General features: G+C 39.7%; 1 protein-coding gene and 1 long non-coding RNA gene across 3 annotated transcripts in view; one reads left to right on the top strand and one right to left on the bottom strand.

The window, feature by feature from the left end:
• Nucleotides 1–18980, top strand: part of Cpr (Cytochrome P450 reductase) — a 74776-nt gene that overhangs the window by 8168 nt on the left and 47628 nt on the right. The gene's annotated exons all lie outside the window — the stretch shown is intronic.
• Nucleotides 1–18980, bottom strand: part of LOC110838794 (uncharacterized) — a 59090-nt gene that overhangs the window by 19701 nt on the left and 20409 nt on the right. The gene's annotated exons all lie outside the window — the stretch shown is intronic.

The raw sequence follows: 18980 nt of genomic DNA, 5'->3' as shown, positions 1-18980 counted from the left end.
AGTTTGTATGGACGCAATTATTTTCTGAGCCTTATGTTAGTCACTGCACACTCATTAGGCTTGAATCTGTGTATAATACATTTACCTATGTAATAAGTCTGTATTTAGTTGCTGAAATTTACAATACGGATAGTTCATACGAAGGTTAAGTGAACTATCAGCATAATGTCATAAGGTATATAGGACCCTTGATGACACACATCTGCGAAACTGGAAGAAGAAAGCTTTTAAAGTAGACAGGCCTGCTCGTGTTATTTGTACTCGCGTGGTTTAAAGCGCTAGTAACCCAGAGCTTCATTTAAAATTGTGTTGTGTTCAGTTATACGGTGAATACTGGTACGCACCAGCTGATTCAAGGTCCTTACAGTATTGAGGAGTGGGGTGGGGAACTTGCATCAAAGCATATCCTGACTTTATGCATTCTGAGAATGGAGATTTAAAGCTCTCGGAAAATTGTTAGCAACTGTATCTGGTAATGTGGTAAATTCATAAATTATCTACTTTATTTAACACATTATATGAAATACTAGAGGTTTACGAAGAAAAAAAAACAATTGTGGTGACTTGAAGTAATTCCTTGGATCAGAAAACTTTTTGTGAAGTTGATAATCGCTGATCTGGTCAAATTGATATTTTATGTAACCCTGAGTTTTATGACCATGTTGACAAGAGCCTAACTCTTAATCCTATCACGAGGAATCCAGTCCACACTTCTACGCTCTAGTTATTTGAGGGTTATTTTAATACAGTCCCATGTACGTCTGTCTCCCAAGTGGTCAATTTCCTTCAGTAGGATTTGAGGTTTCCACCGCGGTGAGTCTGAAGATGGTTGTCTTCTGGCTTGCAGCGCCATGTAGTCTGGTAGAAGTTTACCGACGTTTCAGAGGTCGTTAATGCCTCCATTATCAGGGTGATCATCGCCGTGATGATTGACTACTTGGCTCAACAACCCAGAAGACAGCCATCTTCAGTTTCCTTCAGTTTTTCCGACTAAAATCCTTTCCTTCTCCCTTGTAGCAATGTCCTTACTCCGTGTTGGTAATCAGTCACAATTGTGTGTTGGGCAAGGTAAGGCATTCTGATAAGAAACTAATCTTAAATTACGCGTTGGAGGTGTTTTGTTTTAAATATGTCTTGGTTATGAAACTGTTTTAGAGTAGAACCGTGAATATTGATAGTTCCCCTTTAAGAAGCCGGCTCATTTTTGGAAATATTAAAACAAAAGTTGCGAATTGACTGGTTTTAACACCTGTTGGCTAGACGGCAGGTGCCCTGTCCCAAGATGACAGTCATTTTTTCACGTGTTCCCACGTTTTTTATCCTTATCTTGTGGTTCCTGGACCTCTGCACTTTTATTCTGAAGTTAACTTTCTTGCTGATTCACAGTGTTATCGTAGGCAGTAATATCAGATTATGATTTTTGCCAGTGCAAGACAGAAGTCTGGATGTTACGCACCAAACGCGTTCTTCTGATATGAATATTTTCTTATGAGAGTACTGCAGAAAATCGTAACTAATCTGTGACACGCGACAAATGTGCAGTTTTTTTCCAAACCACATGTAGGCCACGTGCACTAACACATCAGCAAATTACCATGTGACGTGGGCTGATAGGCGGCCGACTTGGGATTGTGTTATCAGTTTGTTAGCCCTACGTACAGGTGATGCATAATCAGAAACTGTAATGTAAATATAGTTCAACGTAGAACGGAGGTTACAAGTTCTCTTTCTCAATCTTCTAAGGCATTTTCATGTTTAAAGATAATAGCTTGACTTTGACGGACAGATTTAGAATGTAATTTCTGTGATGACGTTTACTAATGCATTTTGTATCAATGCGTGTGTATAAATATGACAAATACCGTATTTGCACGTGAACAAGTAAGATTTGGGGAATTTTTCTAACGAATATCATAAGTGCATCATTCATTAAACTGAATTTCCTTCTCAGTACCGCAACATTAACTAAAATAAGTGACTGGCGAATATAAGAGTAGGGATTTAATATTGTTCACGAATTTGAACCAGAATTTGCAAAAGCGTGCGAAAGTACATGCTACATTGATCAAAGTACCACAGACTCTGTTGGAATATTATTTGCATGATTTTGAAAAAGAAAATTATTTAAATAAAACTGTAAATCCACATATTCCTGAAGAATGTTTTCTTTCCCACTTACAGGAATTACGTAAGTCAGAATTAATCCTATATGTGGAGAAATGGTTTTCAGTTCGTTTTACACGTCCTAGACAGAACTTATAACATCATTTATACGAGGCTCGTCCACAAAGTAAGTTTCCCTGGGGCCGTTTACAGAAACAAAACACAATTTCATGGAAATATTTATTGCAACAGATACAGCAAGTATCCAGCTATTCGCCACCGGAATTGAGACATTGGTCATACCGTGGGACCAATTTTTGAATACCTGTGTCGTAGAAGTCTGCCGCCTGGGATTGGAACCACTGTGTGACAACCATCTCCGCCTCTCTGTCATTCTCAAAACGCTGACGCTGACCGGACAGGAATTTCTTGAGGTGTAGGAAAAGATGGAAATCACTGGGAGCGAGGTCCGGGCTGTAGGGTGAATGATTAAACACCTCCCAGCTGAACTCCTGCAGGAGACTTGCTGTCCGTCGAGCCGTGTGCGGCCTAGCGTTATCACTGACCGCACTTCACAGTCGGCGGGAGCTGGAATAAGAACCTCCATCTTCAACAGCTGCAACGATGCTACTGTGAGAACGCGGGAGGTGCCGTTAGTGCATGCACCATGCTACGTCATTGCTCTATCACGTACGCACAGTCGCTTCGCGCAATATAAGGTTTGCTAGCTGTGGGACGAGTGGGAAACTTACTTTGAGGACGCGCCTCGTATAAAAGAATCCCAGTTTATAACCATTATAAAAGATATTTTTATTTTTTTAACCGCAAGAGGGATGTCTGCACATGATTCTGACGAGGAACTGAAACAACAATAAAAGCCCTGAAGCCCCAAATCAGAATTAGATTAAAAATGAACATATTTCAAATTCAGACACCAGAGACATTGTGTGACACCATGTTAGATGATATGATAAAAAATCAAGATTAATGCATGACATCGTTTGATGTGCAGACAGCGTCTAACCTATAATATTCGATTGTCCTCTGTAGAACGCGCTATAGGAACAAAACAGGGGCCATCTGCATCGAAATACAAATCGACTTTACAAGACGCCACACATTCACAGTTGTGTCTGGGCAGAAAGAAAACGCGGATGCACCTTTTTACGAAATGGCTCCATAGTCCACAGGAAATCATTTTACAACACCAAGACCAGACGTCATTTTCTTATACATCAGAGACCTTCTGTACTGTCGGTGCAGTCGAAGCAGGGCGGACGCCATCTGTCTTCTGGTCAATGCTTAACAGGAAATTTATAAATCGATTCTGAAGGATTGACGATGATGTAATACGATCCAGAATAAATTTATAGCACAATTCCAGAATGTGGAATGGTAAGTGGCGAAGAAAGATTGTTAGAGGGGCACCGACGAACACTATTACATATGCCAGAGACAAGATGGGAATTTGAAAAGCATCCGAAAGGTACTATGAATAATGCTTATGGAACTGGAGGAATCGGAATTGTTGAACGCAAATCAAAATGTTTTGCCAAGAACACAGTGGAACATCTCCGAAGACCCATGCACGCCGTTAAATAATGTTGTGAACAGTGTTGAAAGGTTTGTGCTTATGCACTCAAGTTATTAAATTTCAAGATGCAGTAAGTTCTGTAAAAAGAATTATTTACTTAAAAGATGTTTAGGTATGTATTATATGTTAGTAGGATTTGAGGTTTTCACGGCGGTGAGTCTGAAGATGTCTGTCTTCTGGGTTGTTGCGCTGTGTAGTCTGGTAGACGTTTACCGACGTTTCAGACGTCCTTACTGCCTCCATCATCAGGACGATTCTCAGTATGAAGATTTCTGTCTTCTGGGTTGTTGCGCCGTGTAGTCTGGTAGACGTTTACCGACGTTTCAGACGTCCTTACTGCCTCCATCATCAGGACGATTCTCAGTATGAAGATTTCTGTCTTCTGGGTTGTTGCGCCGTGTAGTCTGGTAGACGTTTACCGACGTTTCAGACGTCCTTACTGCCTCCATCATTAGGGCGATGAGTCACTTATCGTTCCTGTATATCTTATGCGTGCAAGTTAATAATTCAACATAATTTTGTTATCTTCCTGATGTTTTTGACAACGCCCACGTGTTTTATCCACTTTCGCCCATACTGCCAAGGTCCAAGGATATCTCTTGAGTAACTGAAAATACAGAACACCGCTTCTCGCTTCCAACAGCATGGAACAAAATTTCTCCCGCTTTACTCCACTCGAAGCTACAAAGAATCCAGTGTTAAGAAAAGACATCAGATTCTATGAGCTGTTCTTTCGGAATGGACACTCCATATAAAGCCAGTTTGCAAGTGGGTGGTGGAAGAATGAAGACTGTGAGCGCCCTTGACTGGACGGACAATAGAATTGCTCCATAATAATCCACAATTTTTTCAGATTCTCAATGGTCTTCGCCAACATAATTTTCATTTAACATTTCTTATGTCTATTGCGTATGTTTTAATCAAGACCACTTTCAAGAAGACGACTGTCTTCTGGGTTGTAGCGCCGAGTAGACTGGTAATTTACCAAACGTTTCAGAGATCCTAGGTGCCTCCATCATCAGGGCGATCATATCCTAAGTACCACCATTATTCTTGAGACTTCAGTAACTTCTGATAAGCAGGTTGATATAACGGCGACATAAACTCGTGTTTGAAAGTTATCTGCCCAATCAGAATCTCTGACCAATTAGCGAATATCGTGTTTGGGTTTATTTCGTTTTCCACCTCTCTCTACCTGGGCAAATGTCGGAATAGTACTTGCGCCTTTAAATAGGCCACGACTGCCTCTTTCCAATTTAGTACGTGCTCAGCATCCATGATCATCTTTTCTAATTCTTTTCTGCGTGTTTCTTATTTGTGGTTTAGCCTATTTAACCCATTTTACAGAATGACCGGAAAGTCACGCAATCCTTATTAAAATATTTATTGATGGTTGAAATTCAATACAGTTAGATTGGATTAATAAACCTGTAATATAGCTGTGATTATACCAGAGCCCACGAAGGTCACGTCAGTCAGTAGCCTTTTTTCAACAGTGCAAGTGCAAGGACGTTTCTTCTGAAGTGCGAAGAATGTTCAATGTCGAACTCTGCCTGGCATCTCGTTCTTACCTAACACATTTCGTGATTCTCCTACGCCATACAAAACGACAGGATCTGGTGGACCCTTACCGCTGAGATTCTTCACCGGGCTGCATCAACCTTGAGGAAAAGAGTGGATGCATGCACCGTTGAACGCGGCAAACATTTCCAACATCGTTTTTTTTTTATTTCGGTCTAATGTAATTTTTGACAAATATAACATATGCCGGAAATGGATGTTACTTTTCGATCACTTTGTACAAACTCGGCAGTTTACAGAGTGTCGTTAAAAAATCTAATAACCGATAGGTTAATTGTAAAACTGACTTTTCGCAGATTATAGCTGTTACGTGTTCCTTACGTGAACATGGCTGTTGCATAATATTATAATTATGACTATTAGGCATTCAGCCATGTGATCTATCTTTTAATGGAAGCGGATGTTACGTAATTGTCGACGTTTTCCTACAGTATTGTGTTAAAAAAATACAGAATGTCAAGAAATAATGAACCACATAAACTTCCACGATGAGAATGAAATTAGGCCTAGTTAATATCGGAATAAAATGAGAAATTTGGTACACCTTTACATATCAAAAACGCCTATATATTTAATTAATATTCTTAATCTGAGGTTAACTGTCATCTCGGACGTTGAGCCGTGTAGCCTAAAACATCCCAGAAGCACATCATTTTCATACTCACCGCTGTGAGAACCTGACATCTCAGCTACTTTCTTATTAAATGCTACAAAGTACGTATTTTTCTGTATGAAAAGAGGCCCCTCTTTCGTCGTGCAGAATGCACATGCACATATTTCTCATTAAGCAATTTTATATTATTTTTCGAACAGCAAAATTTCCACTCACTGTACGATATGTCTGAGCGCAAACATGAACAAAAAAGATTTCCGTCTTCTGGGTTGTTGCGCTGTGTAGTCTGGTCGATGTTAACCAACGTTTCAGAGGTCATACTGCCTCCGTCGTCAGGGCGATGATAGTCTGGTCGATGTTAACCAACGTTTCAGAGGTCATACTGTCTCCGTCATCAGGGCGCCCTGATGACGGAGGCATTCTGACCTCTGAAACGTTGGTAAACATCTACCAGACTACACAGCGGAACAACCCAGAAATCTTCATACTCACCGCCGTGAAAACCTCAAATCATACATGAACAAGCTTATTACAAATTAGACTCTTATCGCATATATAGAGGCTGTCCCAAAAAGATATATGCACACGTTCAATGAATGTAATAAAGAATTTTTAAACTAAACCATTACATACATCAGCATTGGCAGTTTGTGAATTAATTAATCTAGTGTAGTTGTTCAGAATGACCACCGTTAGCCTCGTGGCACAGCTGTTCGATAACAAGGTTAATGTATGCATCTTTTTTGAATATTCTTTACCAATATTTCCGCTCAGCCAGTCATTATTGAACCGTAAATAAGTGCATTGGAGAAATGTGTACTTACACATCGGAACAGACAATTAAATCAATTACGAAACTCACTTCAAACGTCCGGAATGCGATTGCAAAAACATATTTTTTTACCATTGCTTCTAGATCGGTTCTGGCGCCCCACAATGTCTCTTGACCTATGATTAATGGGTTGGGGGAGAGGATAAGGCCGGTGCTAAGGCTGAACGCTCACCTCCATGTAGTAACTAACTAACTAGATGGCTTACAGAACCCGAAGGTTCATCACCGAATTAACCAAAGCCCTCCACCGGACCCTGTTCTGGGCCAACAAAATCCAGTCTCCTTCAACTCCTATCTCCCATAGATCACGCCTGAGATTATCCTCCCATCTACGTCTAGGTCTCCCCAGCGGTCTCTTCCCCTCAGGTTTCCCAACCAATACCCGGTGCACACGTCTTGTCCCATCCATGCGCGCTACATGACCCGCCCATCTCATTCTTCTCAACTTAATCACCCTGACAATACTGGGGGAGGAGAACAAGCTTACGTTAAATTTAGAATCTTGGGACCTTCACATGTCGTACTGAATATGCACCAGAGGTAACAACTATACCTTTTTTTATGTACACAGAAGACTGTCGTAAAGAAAAGACTTTTAGGAATGAGTTGCGTTCATCTTTATGATATTAATAATTAACAAGTTAGCCTGTGTTGAATCTTTGACGATTTTGTATTTTGTTTAGTATACGCATGTGAAGGAGGCTCTTTTACAGACTAATAAATTAGAGACCAAATAGTCAGACCTAAATCTTGTAGGAATTGAGTGTTTCACGGCGGTGAGTTTGAAGATGGCTGTCTTCAGGGTTGTGTGCCGTGTAGTCTGGTAGAAGTTTGCCGACGTTTCAGAGGTCCTTGATGTCTTATCTCCCTGATGATGATCAAGGACCTCTGATTCGTCGGTAAACTTCTACCAGAACCCTGAAGACAGCCATCTTTATATATGAACTAGTGTTGAATGACCCGTTGGATTTTTCGGGGACTGTTTTTTTTTTATTTTTCATATCTTTACCCCTCATTATCGGTTTTCCTTTCCTGTATCTCTTTCATACTTTGTCTGTCTCCCGCAATCAAAAAATAACAATATAGTGCTCTATAATATTAATATGAAAAAGTTTATCAGTAAAATCTAAAACGCCGTTGTAGCAGGGATACAGATCAATTTTAACGTTTTCTCTGAAGGTCTGAGCCATTTAAATCTCTCCTATGTAACAAGATGTAAACGAAAACTGATTTTTATGTAATACAAATAAAGATTAATACACGGTGGCTGTCCGACTGACAACGCATAACGCAAAATGGTTTAATGTTTTAGATATTGCAGTGTAAAAGTGTATTGCATCATACTCGTCTGTAATTTACTCATGTGGCCTGTTAATGGAAATACTTTACGTGACGTGGCCTGAGGAAGCCATCATGACGAAGGACAATGGATGTGTATGATTATGCTGAGAGTGACGTCATTTTTAACTTACGCAGTGGTATTGAACACTCACAAGAGGACAGTCGCTTATAACGTAAGATTCTGTGCAAACAATAATTCGAACATTTTAGTCACAGACTTACAGACGTCGATGGAAATGAAATGGTTAACTTTGTACCAACACCGGATTAAAAAAATATTATTTCTAGAAAAAGAAAATTTAAATTCAAGTATAACAGCGAATTTTAAATTTTTTATACTCTGATCCATTTCAGAGCCATTTCACCTCCTAATGAACCTTAATAAGTAACAACTTTAATAACATTTTTCTTCTTATCATAATAGTAATAATTTATAAGCAGAAATATACCGTCTACGGAGCGACGTGGCCGAATGGTTAGCAGTCCTGCGTCATAGTCGAGGGGGTCACGGATTCAAACTCGACCCGGAGACAGGTTATTCTAACAATGTTTCAAGTTCGTATAAATGTATGGTCGCAATAGCTTTGCTAGTGTGAACGAGAAGCATTAGGAAATCAAACGAGACAGGTTACGTATTTTTAGGTCCGCATTTATTTATTTCAACACAAAAGCATTTTAATGTTTATAAAAGTAGCTGAAAATGCTGTCTTTTAGTTTGAATGCTTAGCTGAGCCCTGTGGTGCCAAGAATTCCTGGTACGGTGACAAATTCCGGGCACTCGCTTCAATCAAACGCCGGAGCTCGGCCCCGCGTTGACTTTTCGAGGGAAGTATGCCCTTCAGATGTTCCCGGTATGAGATCGGGCGATCGCGTAGGCCATAAAATTGGCCCGTTTGATCATATATGGGTACTGAGAATTGGGTCAATGCATCGTCGCTGCGCAGTGTTGCCATTTCTCCCCAACAAAGCGGTTGCGACCATATGTGTATTGGAACTTTTTGTTTTTATTTTGGGAGTAGAATACGATCCTTATATTTATTTTATGAATTTAGGAATTATTCGGTATAGTTAGAGATATAAGGAAAATAAATATCATACCGTCTAATTTTCAGAATGCTGAAAATTACGAATAAGCGTAATCATTTTAATCCGTTGCTTTATGTGTGTGGAACGATATGTTTACAAGTTGATAAATTACAGACATGGTGAGAATCTGACAATATGATGTTATATCCGACAAATATAACGTAGACAGAATCCATATTTGGTTACAGATTCGTCCCACAAAGAAAATATGTTGCCCTATAACCAACCGTTTTGGAACTGTGGCTGTTGTAAGTTGCGCGCAGGCGGAGTATTAATCATATTAATTGCTACATTTTATTGGACACATCTTTTAACTTTTCAGAATTTCCTCCATCGTTTTCAGTACACAGCCTTGCTCATTCCAAACGAGAGTTTACTACCCGTCAAATTATTTCGGGATGCTCTCATATGTAGCAGCACCCATAATTCAATGCAGGAGTTAGGTAATCTCTTTCATGATAGGCGATAAAAGGAAATCAGGCTGAGTTAGGTCCGGAGATCTCGGTGGCGAAAATATTTTGGTCCATGACGACCAGTCCAACGTTTTTCCTAACGGTGATTCAATTTAAGCCGTAACTTGACGGTCAAATTGTGGAGACATTCCAGAGGGCTAAAAGACGATCCAGCGCCTTTTCGTAAAAGGCACGTCGGCCTTAGTTAGCGATAGTTAGTTCGTTCGTTAGGAACAATTTAACGGGCAGTAAACTATTGTAAGGAACGATCAAGTCTATGCGCTGAAAACCTTGGGGACATTCAGAACAGCTTTAAAATGTATCTCATAAAATGACTGATTAATACTCTTTATTTCTTTACCCCTGCTCACACCAACCCCTCTCCCCCTCGCCCACCCCATATATGGAAGTTTGGTTACGAAGCATTTGTATTTTGCGATTTCTGGGGTTAGTATGTTAAAGTTTTTAATGAAAGTCTGTGTAATGTTAGCATTTTTCGCGTAACTGTGTGTTGATTATCCTCGTAATTTTATTATACAGGTAAAAATGACTGAAAATATCAACCAATTTATCTGTGCCTTCGCAGGTGGGGTAAGGGGGTTACTGGAATTGCAGAAAGTGCTGCTTCTCCCCACGGTTATCAAAGTTGGAGAGGATTACGAAGACCTTGAGGGAATGTTAGTTTTCCATATTCGTCCGTGGTAGCTTACGTGCATTGTGTGTACGATAGGTCTGTACGAAGCGTGGTTTAGGATGATCCTTGTGGCATGCCGAAAATTTTGCAAGCTTTCAAAGTCGCCCGGATCTGTTTTCTAGAACCACAAAGGAAAAGTTTGAGTATGCTGTATGAAGGGCTACTGGCATGAAGTGAACACTGTCGCAAAAATCTATCATGATGAATTGCGCATAGCGTAGCATCTGCGCAAGAAATTACGATGTTCCGATCAGTTAAAGTCTTTTCCACTTTTTTCTTCCGGTAAATGGAATTTCAACACATAAAGCTCCTTTTTTGTTAGAGAAATGTTCGGCAGCGTGCCAGAATTTCCCCCCTCCCTCCTAACTTCGCAGAGGCCTTCAGCCAAAGCGATCCCAACCATTCTGGTTTGAACTCCAGGAAATACGTACATGCAAAGTTTTGTTTTTCCACAAAGGAAAAATCCTCCCACAAATAGTAATGGTCCCTAGACTGAACATGTCAAGGCCCTCAGTCAAAAAAACATGCGTTCTGTCCATGTGTTCTGAGCGGCCTGCGCCCGCATTTAATGTCAGTATTTTCCAGGAAGTATCACCGCTAGCAGCTGTTCAACTTTTTAAAGAACGTCAGATCAAGAAGTAGGACGCGACTTACCGATGAAAACGTGGAGAGATGAATGCGAATCGCGGCTACAGAAATTAAACCTGATACTGAAAAGTCAGTGAAACAAAAGCTGTGTCGAACTTGTAACTAATCACTGATTTGTAAAATAAATTATTTTGTAGGCCTAATATATGAATCTGTTTGCAGCACTAGATCTGATTTAGTAGCATTTTAATAAATTGTCATGGTGTTTCAAGAAACTACCGTTATTTATAACATTGAAGCACGCGAATCGTTAAGGAAGGACTAATATGGCCCCCCGGGTCTGGAAACGGTTGAGAACCCTTGATGTAGAATAATAGACCATGCAGATGTGACGTCGGTTTGCATTACGTCCTCCACTACTTGATTTACTGATAAAGTTAAAAGTCAGACAGTAGTTTTGTCAACTTATCTATGGCTTTCTTTCGTTATGACTCTTAAAAATCGATTCATTAACATTTATTATGCAGCCTCAGGAAATAAATACCTACTCTTAATTTTTACACAAAAACTTCGTAATGTCGTTTAGACATTTCAGGAGAGAGGTTTTACAGAAGTCTAAGAAGTAAACACCTCAAGCACAGAAACCTGCTGTCTGATTGATTAATGGATCGATTGATCGATCATGAGTTCAGTTCAACTCAACATGTATAATAACGAGATCATGGTATCATCATAATCCCCGTCAAGATCGTCCTTGAGGTTTCTCCACCAAAATTCTATGTCGTGTGTATATTTAGTGGTTCTCGTTCGAGCCACGTTTCCAGACGACCTCGACTTCTTTTTTTTAGCTACCTTTTTCCACATGAAGAGAACTGGTATTTATTACACAGTTTTCGTTAGTTATACATAATTTTTACAAAATGAAAATAGCATAATTCCACCGCATTAAAAAAAGCTGGTTAGGCCCAAAATACTGTCACAAAAACGTATCATTAAAAATACTTAAGCTGTAATGGAAATATGAAAGTAGTTAGGCTTATTAAAATGTGTTTCAGTGAAAACTATAAATATAGTATATAAAGTCTGTATAGCTAACATTTGTCTGATATGTTTCCTGTTCAAATTGGTCTAAACAGGGAGATGCTTTATCACCACTGCTTTTAACTTTGCTTTCGAATATGCAATTAAGAAGAAAACCAGGTGGGACTGAAACTGAATGGGACACATCAGATTCTGGTCGATGTTGATGACGTAAATCTATTGGGGGATAACATAAATGCCAACAGAAGCTATAACTGACGCCAGTAAAAATGTTGTCTAGAAGTAAACAGAGAAATCTAAGTACATGTTGAGGTCTCGTTACCAGAATGCAGGGCAAAATCGAAACATAAAGGTAGCTAACGGATACTTCGAAAATGTGATTAAGTTCAGATATTTGGGGGCGACAGCAGCAAACCAAAATTTGATTCATGAGGAAATTAAGAGCAGATTAAACTCGGGCAATGCTTTCTACCGTTCAGGACCTGTTGTCTTTTCATCTGTTGTCTAAAAACGTAAAAATTTGAATATACATAACTACAATTTTGCCTGTAGTTCTGTATCGGTGTGAAACTTGGTCTCTGGCACTAAGGGAGAAACGTAGACTGATGGTGTTTGAGAACAGGGTGCTGAGGAGAATATTTGGACCCAAGAGGGATGAATTACTGGGAGGCTGGAGAAAGTTTCATAACAAGGAGCTTCATAAACTGAGCTCTTCGCCAAATATAATTAGACTGATTAAATCAAGGGGGATGAGATGGGCAGGGTATGTAGCCCGCATGGGAGAGAAACGGGTTTTGGTGGGAAAACCAGAGGAAAAACACCACTAGGAAGACCTAGACGTAAGTGGAAGGATAATATTAAAATGAGTCTTAGATAAATAGGATTGGGTGGTGTGGACTGGATTCATCTGGCTAAGTATAAGGACCAGTGGCGGGATTTTGTGAACACGGTAATGAATCTTCGGATTCAATAAAATGTTGAGAATTTCTTGAGTGGTTGAGCGACTGTTGGCTCGCCAGGAATGACTCGGCTCCATAGAGTACGTAAGCAAGCAAGCGGTATTGGAAATGTTTTAATAATAGATGAGAAAGTTTCTGCTTAACAAACCTTGTGACAAGCAGTATATATGTCAACGTCTGGCCAGGACTAGATTTAGACGTGGTGGGGCCCTAAGCTATGCTGTGGTATGCTACAGAGACCCCATAACAATTACATATTTTTTTATGAAGGGCATTATTAAATAAGTAGTCGTATTAATATTTTAAATTTTCTATTAGCACTAACGAAAATGTAGTGAAAAGCTAATAGCTGATCTAGCAGGAACAATTATGCTACTTTTGAGTTGCTTAATTTCTTTAAGACTAATAGAGGTTTCAGAATAAAAAACATAATTTATTTATTGATTCCCCTCATACAGCTTATGTTGGGGTGCCTCGTTGATCAGCCGTCCAGCAGACTTTTGGTACAACAGTTCAGGCCAAGAAATTATAATTTATATTATAATTATTGGGTAGCGATTCCCAGGTTTGTCTGTGAAGGTAACAGTTTTCCGTGGTTCTTAACTGAGCACCACATAATGGAGACGTATGGAAGAGCAGAGGTATACCACCTCTTCTTAATCTCGGTACTACATGGAGGTTAGTAATTAGCTTCACGCCCCAGCCGCTTTATCCCAGAGGAAGTGGCTTCGATATCCTTCGGATAGGAGACTGGGTGAGCCTTGGCATTGTCTGTAGGACATAAATCCTACCGTGGTCCTTTCCGTAGTCTGGTCAACCGAAGGAAGTCCATATAATCAAGTAAACGTGATCTTCCGTAACCTGATAAGTATTTTATTAATAGGATTTCTGTTCCTGCTTATATTCGTATGGTAGCTTAATCTGCGTCTCGTGATACCTGATAAAAATGCGACGCTCGTCAATGTCTTCACCCACTCTTTCATGGATTATTGGCGTTCCTGCCAACCTCGGTCGCTGATCTAGTCAAGAAATCCCCCTGACTTTTTATGGAACTCGAAGGTTCATTACCACATTCACAAGTGCCCAACTTTGTCCGTTTTAAAATAACTAATATCGATCTCTGGATATATCCAGTTTTTTTAAACGGTTTTTTAACACCAAACAGGGCAAAGCCCCAAAACTCAGAAATCCATATATCATCGTCAGAACTTTTTAAAAAATGGACAGTTTTTTTGTGTAATCTCATTCTCGCGGAGCTAGACCTCACAAATAAGAGTACACCTCACACTTTCTGAAGCTTACTGGCTAGATGGTGGTAGTCTGTACTGGAAGAGTAATTTGTTGAAGTTTTATTTAAATAAATTACTTTTTGTTTAAGACACGACGCAAAGTAGTGATTTAACCAGTAACATAAAAATCCATCCATGTGGCGATCGGGTGGATTCCGTCATTACCCACACAGCATTATAACAGTTGTCCATTGTTTGTATTTTTTTATCTGTTTATGGGTGAACGAACACATGACCGGCGGCTACATGAAGTTGTGAACTTCGCTCTGTTCATCAACAGAATCACTGTTTAACTGAGTGAGAGATCTCGAACCGTTTCTTTGAACATAGCCACTGCCGTACGTACATTGTCTTAGATGAATTAATTATTCCACTACTATGTTGGTATCTCCAGTGTGTTTCTATAATGGTATTCACGAAATAAAAAAAACATTATGTTATGCTTTACTGTACACAATCAATGTCATGACACGAAACACATACATAGATATCAGCATTGTAACAAAAGAAGGTTATGACATTACAACAACAGCTAGCGACGAGCGTAACAAGTTGGCTAACATTACCTGGCTGGCTAATGAAGGATGCATTTTCTCTGGCCGGGACTGCTGTGTTTCATTGTTTAAGCAGTACCACTGAACCATAAAAGTATGGCAGACAATTTTATTGAAGTGTTAGCCGGGCTAACACGGTTAACACTACGAAGATTCGTGTAACGCTGTTACATATCAGACATAAATTACCCTACTTTATTTTGAGTAATTCCTGTCACACAGAAAAATGCAGTATCGCCAACACTTCCAACAAAAATACTAGTTTCATACCCAATGCCCCCTTCTAGCCTTCGTAGCAGGGTGCTTGGACACAGGGACAACTGTATTTTTTGTATCTTAGTCTATTTAACGATGCCTTTTTAGTTGTATTAGATTAGAAAGGAAGTGGTCGTACTGTCGCAGAATTTGCTAGTAGGTACTAAGTAAAAACACGCAAAGCCTTACACAGGATATTGGACTCTGGGCTGAGAACAGAACGCGGGACCTTCCAAACCACGATATTCACTAATTACTTTTTGCCTGAAGAAGAATTTAATTCTAATGACCAGCGTAGGCATAAACGATCTACCAGCTTATCTGCATTATAAATTAAGGACTAATCAGCGAGGCCTATAATATTATACCTGTTCTATGCTATTCTGATACCAGTTGCAAATGAATTTTGTGATTAAAAAAAAGAAAAAACTGCGAGATTACATTGAAAATTCTTTTATGTACTAACTGAGGTTTACTGACCCCCGGTTTGAGGACAGCACACGACATTGAGAAGTGGTAAAATAACGTTTCGTGTGTGAAATAAATATAACATATTTTACGACGTATTAAACTTTGTCCTATCACGAATCGCATTTTCGTTTGTCAAAATATAATTCAAGATTCAACACCACCCATGTATGAGCCGGGATAGCTCAGTCAGTATAGTGACTAGCTACGGGCTGGACGACCGGGGTTCGATCCCCGACGAGGGCAGAGGATTTTTCCTCTAGCCTCTGCGTCCAGACCGGCTCTGGGGCCCACCCAGCCTCCTCTACAATGGGTACCGGGGTCCTTTACCGGGGGTAAAGCCGGCCGGGGCGAGATGCTGACCACTCACCCCCATCTAGTGCCGAGGTCAAGGAAGAGAGTAGCTATACCTCCTCTCACCCCAACGGTTGCAAAGCCTGTTTACCTAGACCTATTACATACAACCTTCTCTACTTTGACAGTTCGTGAATAAATATTTGTACAGATGGGTTTTAGCCGTAGTCTGTGTCTTAAAACACTTTCACAAGACCGGCTGCATTCAAAATTTCGTTTTCAATTGAGTTGGAATTTTAACATATCGTTCATGTATTGTAGGAGTGGTTTTATTCAAGTTCGCAATGATTAAAACAAGTTGCGTGTGAAAATATCCTGCTTATTAACAGCCCCCACTCTCAAAATTATAGTTACTGTTGTCTTAAATTTCGATCGTCATTAGATTTTTTCTCATCATCACATTGGTCGCATGATTGATCTGTAAGCAAACTTCGGACACAAGTTTTGAAGCTTGCTGTAGTAAGTACAGTAAAACCCCTCTAGTTGGACACCCTATATCCTGGACACCCCTCTATATTGGACACTTTTAATTGGAACCGGCGAATATCCTATAATTTTACATGTCCACAACACTCTATATCTTGGACACCCCTCTATCCTGGAACTTGAACACCCCTTTTGTTGCAAGTTGGACAGGTTCATGCACTTAGCTTCAATGCTTTTATGGGAAACATTTACAGTTAGTATTTTGTTATTTTAAATTTCTGACTGATGAATGCCTTCTACCTGAGGATTAGCTTATAATTGAGGGTGTGAGACTTTGAACCCATCATTGGAATGCAGTGAAAGTGTATATTTATTCTTTTGTTGAACCCTTCACTGGACTACAGTAGTATTGCTGGTACAGTTCTAACTTTGTCAGTACTGTGCTTGCAGCTGAGTTAGCTTGCAACAGTGTTAACAGAAATTGGATTTTTCTTTTTGCGATGGGGAAACGAAAATTGGTGGAATTAACTCTGGAAAAGAAGAAAGAAGTTTTGAATCTTCTGAAGATAGGAGAAAGTTGCAGGAAGCTGGCAGAGAAATACGGCATCTCAAAATCTACTGTTTCCAACATCAACAGCAACAGAGCCGCAATTACCGATGCGTGGGAAAGGAAGTGTAATGCAGACAGAAAAAGACTACGAAAAACACCTCATGATGAACTAAATGACAAAGTGTTAGAGTTTTTCCGGTGTAGTCGTGCAAAGAACATTCCCATTAGTGGCACACTTTTACAGGAGAAGGCTAGAGAAATTGCAACTAGACTGCACACCGAAGATTTCTCGGCGAGCAATGGCTGGTTGGATCGTTTCCGTAAACGAAATAACATAAGTCTGCACGTCCTTTCTGGCGAATCAGCTTCTGCTGATCTTCAAGCTGCTGAAGATTGGAAACGCAAACTTCCAAGCCTTTTGTTGGGATACGCAGAAGAGGACATTTCCAACGCGGATGAAACTGGATTATTCTACCGTCAACTTCCAACGCGATCCTTAATAGAAATGAGAGACACATGTAAAGGAGGGAAGAAATGTAAGGGACGGATTACTGTTTTGCTATGTTGCAATTCGCGAGGAGCGAAATTAAAGCCATTAGTTATTGGAAATGCTGCACGTCCTAGAGCTTTCAAAACGAACAATGTGAAATTGGACGACCTTCCCGTAATTTGGTGTCACAACAAGAAGGCTTGGATGCCATCTAAAATTTTTTCTGAATGGTTGAACGAGGTCAACCTTAAAATGAAGCGGGCTAATCGGAAGATATTATTGTTTGTCGACAACGCTACAAGCCACGTCAGTTCAAATCTCTCAAACGTCAGTATACAATTTCTGCCGCCAAATCTGACCAGCGAAGTGCAGCCACTAGATAAGGGCATTATTCAATCTGTGAAACTGCTCTACAGGAAGCAACTAATGCATTCACTAATCAATGCTGCAGATAAGTGCAAAGACGTGACCGAATTTTCAAGAAGCGTTACAGTCTTAGATGCCATTCGGTGGATTCATGGTGCCTGGGCAGAAGTTTCTCCTCAAACCATTGCAAAGTGTTTCCGACATGCAGGATTTATGGCAGATTCCATTGAGGATGAAGCGGAAGGGATGGAAGAAGACAGTTTTCATGAAGAAATAAACTGTCTTCCTGAGGAGTATCGCAACCAAATTCCTGATGTCCAAGCTCTTTCAACGTTCGACAACATTCTAGAGGTTCACGACGATGTTGCTGGAACAATCGATAATGTGCTAGACAAAGTGATGACTTCAAGTGACGATGTGTGTAAAGAATCTTCAGAGGAAGAAGAGTTATCTATGTACGAAGAACCACCTACACATCAGAGGGCTTTGCAATGCATGGAAGAATTAGAACGGTATGCTTTCGCTCATAATCAACCAGCAATGGTTGAAACTTTATTCGGATTGCGGCGAAAATTAGAAAGAGGATGGGCAAATTCAAAGACAAAAGCAAAAAAGCAGTGTTTTGTGACGGACTTTTTTACAAGAATTAAGTGATATCATATGTTGAGCTAATGCTGTAAGTACAATTAAAAAAATACATTCTGAACATTTAAAATTTCATTGAGGCTGGGGTGTAATGTGCAACCATGAGAGTGGGGTTCAAAAGATTATTAATACTATTGTCATCAATTCTTAATTCAAGCAAGCCTACAGTAGTTAGATTATGTAAAATAGAATACATTGTCGGTAAACGTAAGGTATTGGTGCCCTTCTTTGAGCTTATCCATGTAAGTTTAATTTAGTGAAAACAAAAGTTATGAAAATTTAATTTACCCTTTTGATTTTTCTTATCAATAATTTCCTTTTTGGGAAGGGCTCCATAATACTTCACAATTACCACACTGTCATTACACCACAATATGAAAGGATATTTTCCCCTTTCCCTCTATCCTGGACACCTCTGTAAGTTGGACACATTATCGTGGAACCGCAAGTGTCCAAGTTAGAGAGGTTTTACTGTATTTTTCAATCCTCTATACAGGGTTCATGTGATATGTTCCACGTTTTATCTTCAAAATGTAATACGTTGAAAATAACTCATGGTCAGGTTTGAAAAGTTCATATTCATAGGAAATTTTTAACAGAAAAAACTGTGAGAGTATAACGTATTATCATTGGTCTACATAGTCTCGTGCTTTTGGATTTGAAAAATTCTACTGAAATCAATGAATCTATGTTTGTAAC

Source organism: Zootermopsis nevadensis, unplaced genomic scaffold, assembly GCF_977971745.1.
Source record: "Zootermopsis nevadensis isolate Lab colony 2312 unplaced genomic scaffold, Znev_1.0 Znev_ptg000019l, whole genome shotgun sequence".
Lineage (NCBI taxonomy): Eukaryota > Metazoa > Arthropoda > Insecta > Blattodea > Termopsidae > Zootermopsis > Zootermopsis nevadensis.
This window is presented reverse-complemented; position numbering and strand designations above follow the sequence as displayed.